Source organism: Equus przewalskii, chromosome 28 (genome assembly GCF_037783145.1).
Source record: "Equus przewalskii isolate Varuska chromosome 28, EquPr2, whole genome shotgun sequence".
NCBI lineage: Eukaryota > Metazoa > Chordata > Mammalia > Perissodactyla > Equidae > Equus > Equus przewalskii.
Window position 1 is genome coordinate 33,869,689 of NC_091858.1, and position 9,212 is coordinate 33,878,900.

At 36.9% G+C, this 9,212-nt stretch overlaps 1 long non-coding RNA gene across 1 annotated transcript in view; it reads left to right on the forward strand.

Annotated features, from left to right (window-relative positions):
- LOC139080078 (uncharacterized) overlaps positions 1-4,744 on the forward strand; it is a 136,758-nt gene extending 132,014 nt beyond the window's left edge. Inside the window, exon 3 of the long non-coding RNA XR_011534238.1 lies at positions 4,657-4,744. This is a non-coding gene — a long non-coding RNA (uncharacterized lncRNA). The remainder of the gene's footprint in view (positions 1-4,656) is intronic.
- Positions 4,745-9,212: the final 4,468 nt, after the last annotated feature.

Here is a 9,212-nt window from a genome sequence, read left to right on the forward strand (position 1 = left end):
ATTATTGTGCCTACCACAGCACCCCTCCACTATTAGGCAGAAATAAAGCACAATTCACTGACAAGCCCATCTAAACTCATTCTGAATATGAGCTCTTCCAGCTTACAGACTTGTTACCTTTCATAGTTTCAAGAGGGGTAAGGTCAAAGTCACAAAATATTCAGCATGTACTACATAGGAAGTGTGACAGCCATTGATTGTTGAAAATTGTGGGATATCATCTGAAACTGGGTCATAAAGACTATCACATATAAGAGAACATTAAAAGAAACTCTATGATTGTCAATGTTGGTTGAATCCAACTGTTTCAAATGTGAGATGTCATACCACCGAGTAATACTTACATAAAAGAGCGAAGAAATTTAGATGTTTACTCTAAGATTTTCGTATAATTTCTGCCTATAAAAGAATTTTGAGAAGCCAGGAAAAGCCTTGAGGTAGGTTAGGAGATTTTTGGAGTTAGTTGTTGGTGTGCTGTAAGATTCGCCTCATTATCCAAATAGAAAGGGATAATGACTATTTCTCCCTTCACCTTAAGTCAAATGAGAAACTTGAAGCACTTAAATGTCTTCTCTGTGGTTTTAGGGTCACAGTGTGCTGAATGAATGATTCTCTGATTAGGTTCCCTGAGCCTGGAGTAAGATGGAATTGCTAACGCATTGAATTGCATACTCAGTGTTTGGGTGAAGAGTGTAGAAGTATTTCTCATAGAACAAATGTGAGATCTTGTCCAACAGGGCAACCTTGAGATGCACCAAAAGTGGCTACTTGATTCCCAGAGACTGAGCTAAAAGCTTCCAGCTAAAGGAGAATATATCTTTCTCTTCAAATGAGCCATCAACAAGAGAATGGGGCATCTGTAAAGAATTGATGAAAACAGGCTATTAGAAAAAATCTAATTTGAACACCACTAGCTCCAAAGAATGTGTTGCTAGGTCACTACCATCCCCCCTGCTATGACTTCTAAGGGATAGCAATCACAGTTATCAAGCTGGTGGGAGTGGGGTTAGCAGGGTGAAGAAGAGAAAAGATGAGCTGACTCAATCCCCAAGTGACCAGCTCCCGAGTGGCCAGTTTATGCGGCCCAGAGCTTGTAAAAGAAAGACGTTGTAAATGGCTTTGAAGTTTTCATTATCATAGTTTTGGTTATCCTAGGCTAGATGTATTTATTATTTTATTATAAAAAGAACTCTGTTTTGTAAATGCAACTAAGCAGAGAACTATTTTTTCCAGAAATGTTATGAAGCTTGCCCTAAATTAATCCAGAGACAGGGGAACTTCCCAATAATGGTTCTGCATTCATATATATTTATACATTAAAAAAATTGCCTTTAAAGGTAAATTACATTCTACCTAATCTCAAAGCTCCTTTTATCTTCAAATTCCTGTGATTCTAATAGTTTTCTTCTCTCCTCTCTTATGGCTTTCATTTTTTTTCTTTGAGAATTTTGAATAAAATAGACTGTCTTTATGACAGGATCTGCTGTAAAAGTTTATTTTGCACAATTGTACAATGTTTAAATGTGGAAAACTTTATTAATGTACTTTTAAGTGCAACTTACAGCTAAATTGTTATTCTGTTTCCTGAAAATGAAGTTAGGATTAAAAACTGCGTAGGATTTTGGGCTAACCTGGTGGTATAGTGATTAAGTTCAGTGTGGTCCACTTCAATAGCCTGGGGTTTGTGGGTTCAGATCCCTGGCATGGATGTACACACCGCTCATCAAGCCACACTGTGGTGGCATCCCACATTTAAAATAGAAGAAGATTGACACAGATGTCACCTCAGTGACAATATTCCTCACCAAAAGTGAAAGTGTGTAGGATTTGTAAAGGTGTTAAGTATTATAATGGATCGTTGTAAACATTAACTTTAGCCCAATATTTGTACTGACGCTCATGTTTAGAAAACACAAATAACAACTGTGGGAATAAAATATTTTCTAGAAATCAAATAATAATATTTAGGTAATTACAGAATTTCTATGAAACAGTGAGCTCCTTGTTTCTATGTATTCCTGTGTTTTTCAGTATGCAGGTCTTTGAGGTTTGAAGATGAAGACAAGAACTCTGTGAAAAATAGGTTAATTGGATAGGAAAAAATTTTCCTCTCCTAAAAAAAGGAAATTGGATGGAGCCAGCCACTTGATGGAATTATATTGCTAAAATAAACACAAGTGTTAGATTCATACTAATTTGTAATTTGCTGATAGCCAGAGTAGGATTTGTACTACTTATTATCGATAGTGTTTCTATCACAATTTAGTCTCATAGGTATACAACAGAAACTTAACCTTATGACCAAAGTATATCAACCATCAAACTCAGGAGAAGAGAGGATCAGAAAGAAAATCTACTGCCCTCTGAAACTATAACCTTTGACCATTGTCTGCAGCTGAAAGTGAAAAAAGGCTGATTGAAAACAATAAAACCACTCTGGCAATTGCTACACATTTACTGTTCTTTATCTCCAACCCAATAAAATCTGATAAATAATAGAAGACAGGCTTTTGAAACCCAGGGAATGAATAGTACATCTCTTCTTTAATGAGTTTCTTCACAGTTCTTATACTTTCAAAACTATTAATATGATTATTTGCTTTAATTGTGAGCACATTTGAATTCATCCATATTAGAAAACACTGAGGATGAAGCACTCCATTTTCAGTTTTTCCATTTATTTATTAGTATTTGTATTTTCTTTTTAGCTTCTTCAGAGGTATAACATATACAGTAAAGAACATTGTGTTCTCATTTAATATAGAGCTCAGTAAATAATCACATGTGTATTTTTGTAGTACTCCACCCATATCATACTAATATATGTAATGGGTGTAATGTAAAACATATATTACATATGTAATGTATGTAATGTATAACATATATAACCATATAGTGTATAATGATACTATATAGCATTAATGGGTTTATTATTGTTATTAAAAAATAAGTGCATATATAACATTCTTTTCTGTTTATTTTTTGAATATGTATTTATATTATTTAAGAACAGCAATGATGAAACCATTAAATTTTAGTACATAAAAAAATTTACTATGGTGAGAGCACTTACCATCAGATCTACCCTCTTAACCAATTTTTAAGTGTACTGTATCATGATCACAGGCAACAAAAGCAACAATAGATGGTTTCACTACATCAATATAATAAGCTTATGTACAGCAAAGGAAACAATGCATTGTTTTAATTGCTTGAAAGGCAACCTATGGAATAGCAACTTATGGAATGGAAGAACTTATTTCTAATATCTGTAAGAGGTTAATATCCAAAAAATATAAGGAATTCATATAACTCAATACCAAAAATACAAATAACCTGATTAAAATATAAGCAAAGGACTTGAATAGACATTTCTCCAAAGAAGTCATCTAAATGGCCAACAGGTATAGGAAAAGGTGCTCAATTTTAACCATTAGGGAAAAGCAAATCAAAACCACAATGAGATATCACCTCATACCTGTTAGGATGGCTACAATCAAAAAATAATTAAGTGTTGGTGAGGATGTGGAAAAATTGTAACACTTGTCTGCTGTTGATGGGAACGTAAAATGGTAGAGTCACTGTGGAAAACAGTATGAATGTTCTTCAAAAATTAAAAATAGAGCTACGAGGGGCTGGCTCGTGGCACAGTGGTTAAGTTTGAGTCCTCTCCTTCCCCATGCGGGGCTCACAGGTTCAGGTCCCAGGCATAGAACTAGCACTGCTCGTCATCCCATGCTATGGTGGCATCCCACATAAAATAGAGGAAGATTGGTACAGATGTTAGCTCAGTGATGATCCTTCTCAAGCAAAAAGAGGAAGATTAGCAACAGATGTTAGCTCAGGGCCAAACTTCCTCACACACACACACACACACAAAATAGAGCTACAATATGTTCCAGCAACCCCACTTCTGAGTATATACCCAAGAGAGTTTAAATCGGAATCTGTTTAATTTTTAACACATTAAATACAAAATATCTTTGGGGGGCTTAATAATTTACAAGAGTGTAAAGAGTTCCGGAGGCCAAAAATTTGAGCGTCAGTGACATAGTCTATGGCCCAAGCAACCACTGACGGGAGAATAGATAAATAAATTGTGTATATTTATAAATTAAACACTGTAATTCAATAAAATTGAACAAACTACTGCTATATGAAACAGCATGGACAAACATCATTGAACATATGTTGAGCGAAAGAATCAAGACACAAAAACAGGTCAATATCGCTTGATTCCATTCATAGGAAGTCCAAGAATAGGCAAAACTAATCAGTGGTGATAAAAAACCAAAACAGCTCTCAACTCAGGAGCAAGGAAAGAGGGTATGTACTGAACAGGGACACAGTAGAAATTTCTGGAATTGGGGCTTTGCCATCATTACCATTGAAAGCTTATTTAATGTGTCTCATCAAAATTTTACCCACTATCCTTAAATGATAGAGACAATAAAAGTCAGGCAATAACAATAAATATATAAATAATATAACATATAAGAGCATCAATGAACAATAGACATAATAGACCAGTCTGAAGAGTGTAAGGAATTGAGACTAGTGAGCACCATTATTAAATAACAGTGAAAGAGATGACGTAGTTTGAGGCTGAAGAAAAATTATTTCTGATGAGACCTATTATGTGTTTGTGTTTTTCAGACTGTGCACGTGATTCACCTTGCCTGGACAGTCTTTCCTTTTCTACGGAACCGGAAAACACTTTCTTTCTTGTATGGGGATTCAGGAGGTAAGAAATGTTCACAGACCTTGGTAAAGCATGGTCATGTTGCTGTAGTTTATTGACCCCTTGGTTGTCTCTCCTACTAGTCTCTGAAACCTTGCACAGAAGGACTACATTTAGCCACCACTGTTTCCCACTGCCAACTCCACCTGACACTTAGTAGGCACTAGCATGCTAGATTTTCTTTATTAATTAAACTCATTTTTAGATACTTAAACATTCATTAATTTATCAAAACGTATAATGAATTTAATTCATTAAATATTTAAGCAGAGAGAGGACTAATCATACTTATGAGGAATATGGGAGGTCAGAATAAAGCTAAGACCTGGAAGAAAAGGGATAACGGTCCCTTCCTTAAGGACCATTACCCCACCTACAGCAGACTGGTGGCCACCAAGGGATTGCACCCTCTGTGCTGGGACACGCTGGACACTGACTGGATCCAGTGTCCCAGATGTTTCCTCCCTACTTTGGGCTGAGACAGCTACCTCCAAGCTCCACATGGAGATACACTGGGGATGCATCCAACCCTCCCTCCTGGCTCCCATGCCTTGCCTGGCCCCAGTCCAGGCTCGGGGAGTGTAGCCACCGTAGTTGATCTGGGAGGAGGGGTAAGTTGGGAGGGGTTCAGGGTGCCAAGGGGTTGGGGAACAGGCACTGAGAACCTGTTCAGCAGAGGGAGAAGAGTTTTGGTAGGAGGTGGGAGCTCTTGGAAACTGAGGCTCCATGCCCCCAGTGCATGCTCTGTTGTCCCATCAGATTCCACTTATAAAACACAAGTGCAAAGATAAAAATATTAAGAATTTTAGGACTTCAACCACAGAGTGTTAAACTCTAAGTGCAGTGTCCTTCAGAGTGCAAGACCCTCTAGGCTGCTCTGGTTGCACCCCATGAAGTGGACCTGGGTCCAAGTGTGGTAGGACTTCTGATGGGACTGGCTGTGGTAAGCCCTCAAAGATGGTACACCCAAATGCATGTGTTTGACAATGTTGTGAGGGCCTGCTGTGAATAATCCTCCCAGCGGGAGAACTACTGTGAGAGGCATCTCCTGCTGCACTGGAGACAGCAGAGCCTGATGGAAAGTGAAGCATCACACTTAATCTTAACCTAAGGGGCAACGCTGAGTAACACCAAGATAAAAACACCTTCCTCACTCCCCTGGGCCCACCTACAAGCTGGCCTTCTTTTAGGACCTAACTGAGGGATGATGAAAAACCTGAATGATGACTGAAGACTGAACTTCCCACCTATCCTGAAAAATTGGAGCTCAAGAAAGAGAAAATTGAGTTAGAAGAATACAGAAACAAGACATTTCTTGCTGCTGAGTGTTGTCAAGCCAATTCATACCAGTTACCTCTGAGATTCTACCTGTCGCTAGAGGTTGCAAATCCTGAGTCAGAATTTCAAGGGCTCCATTCTAGACTTTTGTCTGTTCTCAGACTGCTGGCAAAGTACACCAGAACGTGTATAATCTAGTTACATTTTTTAAGAAATTTCTTCTGGCCCCAGACAGACTGGGGATACACTCAAATCCACATATGAATTTTGGGGAAGGTAGATATTATTGCAATAGCAGTGAAGGAGTCTGTAAAGATAAATGAATGTCTCTAGAATTAATAGCTTTGAAACGTATTTTTTAATTTAATCTTTTTCAACAAGGAAAGGACAAACAAAATCTATACCCAATGAAATTACCCTGTAAAAGTAAAGTGCAACACAGTTAAAATACAGGCTTATGAAATTATCAATGATGTCATTTACATGTAGAACTCCAGTCTTTATAATTTATCTTTATGGCTCAGGTATTTCCATGTACTCTAGTATTTTTTATTACTTACGTTTTACAATATAATTCTACCTGGAAAAAACAAATGCCAGGTTTTTGAAAGTGTTTAACAAGTATAATTTTTCTCTTTATAAATTTCTAAAGAAATTATCTTAAATTTTACAATATATCATTACAAACATGAAAATAAGTAGATAAGATACAAAGACTATGTCAGAAACAGGTGGAAGGATTGATGTTTCTGAGATAAATTTGCTGAGTCTTGCTTTTAAAAATTAGCTTTCATTAGTCCCCAAACATCCTAATTTTCTTTGGCTCCACCCTGTCTTCTCCTCACACCCCCAATCCACACCCACCTTCCACACTGTCCTTTGTTAGGGCTTTTCAATTAATCTCACAACACATATAAATTTGTACATTTCCCTCTTCCTTCATTGTCCTTCTCTCTTCCTTCACAGTACAGTTTTCTAATGTTTTTGGAGGATGGGCAAAGGAGATATTGACCTGTTGCGTCATTATCCTCCCTATCTACTCATACATTTGGTGTAAACTATAAAGAGATGCAGGCAATTCTTTTTGCAAAGTCTCCTTTGCAAAAGTGAACTTCTAGAGGAAGGTGAAAGATAGGTAAGAAAAGTAGATGCAAGAGAATTAATAAAATAATGGAATATATATTGCACGTGTTTGTCCAGCTAAACCATCCTTATTCCATTTGCACATTTGAGTTTGTCTTATTTTCCTATCAGACTAAACTAGTATATACATCCAGTAGGTAAAATAAAATCAGCAATTACAATTCTTATACATTCCCAACTCTTCTCTCTCTCTCTCTGTCTCTCTCACACACACATGCATGCTCGCTCACACTCTATGAACACATCTAGTCAACACTTCCACATTCAATCACATGGCAACATTAGGTTTTGCTTTTTTTTGTCGTTACTCATTTATTCTTATTCAATTTCTTAACCTTCAGAAAACACACATGTGACAGATTATCATCTCATCTGGCTAGCTTTGTCAGGAAAGGAGGTGGTCCAGTAAGTGTACTTCCTGGATAACTGAAAGTTATCCTTATAAGGAAGTTTATCTTATATCACCTATTGTGGCTAGAACCCTTGCTGATGTCTGTCAAGCACTACCCTTCATTCTATAAAAGCATACATGCAATGTCTGTCTGTCTATGTCCGCGATACCTAGGTCCATCATTATTGTAGTAAGTGGCGTATGCACATCTCTCCAGGCGCTTTTAAAGTGTGTGGGATGATTTGCTTCTCCATTGAATAAACCCATAAAAGTGGATTTTTAAAGACATCTTTCCTATTTTTACACAGTTTGGTCTCCTGTGCTGTCACAGCTCATTTTGTACTGCTCCCAGTGGTCTCTGCCTTCTCCATCCCTCACACTCCGAGAGCCGAACTTGCTACTTCCAGCCTTCAACAGACTCGGAAACAAAAGGACCTAAATGTTTGAAATTCCATTTGAAATAGACTCTGATATTACCTCAAAAATAACATAGGACAGGGTATGGGCTTTGCTGTGAGACTATTTTAATCCTTATGTTCATTGTTGAGCCACTCTTTTTATACTTTTACCATCTTCTTGGTAAACGGACCCGACCATAGTACTAAAAACCAATAGCACAGGTTGACCTCAGACAGGTCAGTTTATTTCTAAGGGTCTATTTCCTGATCACTGAAGTGAATAGATTTGATGGAATGATTCCCCCCAATACCTGTGTGAAAAATCTGTAACTCTAAGAGAGATATGCCTCTGCATATGAACGTGAGTTTGAAGGTGATTATAGGAAACATCATAATTAAAAGTTAAATATGAAGTTAAAAATTACTATCATTAATGTAGACCTAAAAGTATGAAAATAAAGACAGCATTTATGGAGTCATATATTATATCAGTATTTTCTCTTTATTTTAAATATACTGAATCACATTAATTGCTTTAGGAATAAATATGACCCTACCAGAAAGATATTTAAAATTGTATAATTTACTTTGTTTTCAAGCATATAAATATAATATACTTAATATATACAGGAAACTTTTATTTATATGTATAAATAAATTATACGTAATCTTATTTTATTAGAAATGTTAATAGCTAATATACGTTAGCTAAGTGTTGGCTGGTATATCTCAGAGAATTTTCTAAAGAGTACTCCAATGAAGGCCTTTAAGATATTTTAACCCATTTAGTATGTGATAGATTCTATGGGTTTTTGAGTGTGGTGGTTTATGTCATCAGCAAGATTTTCTTTTTTGGTCAGTGTCATGTCACAAAGACAGTCCAGGTCGTCTGTTGGTGATGGTAAAAATATGTATATGGAAACAATTTACCTGCATTATTTATGATAGAGGAATTCTAGCTGCACTCTTTTTTTGAACTTTTGATTTATTTATTTTTTGAGAGGTGGGGAAGGAAGATTGTCCCTGAGCTAACATCTGTGCCAATCTTCCTCTATCTTGTACGTGGGACACCGAATCAGCATGGCTTATGAGCATATGTAGATCTGCACTCAGGATCCGAACCCAGGAACCCTGAGCTATCAAAGCAGAGCACACAAACTCAACCACTCTGCCACTGGCCAGGCCAAGCTCCACTCTTTGTGATAGAGTGTGTCTCCATGACCATAAACCGAAGACACCTATAGAGAAACCATGTTTTACT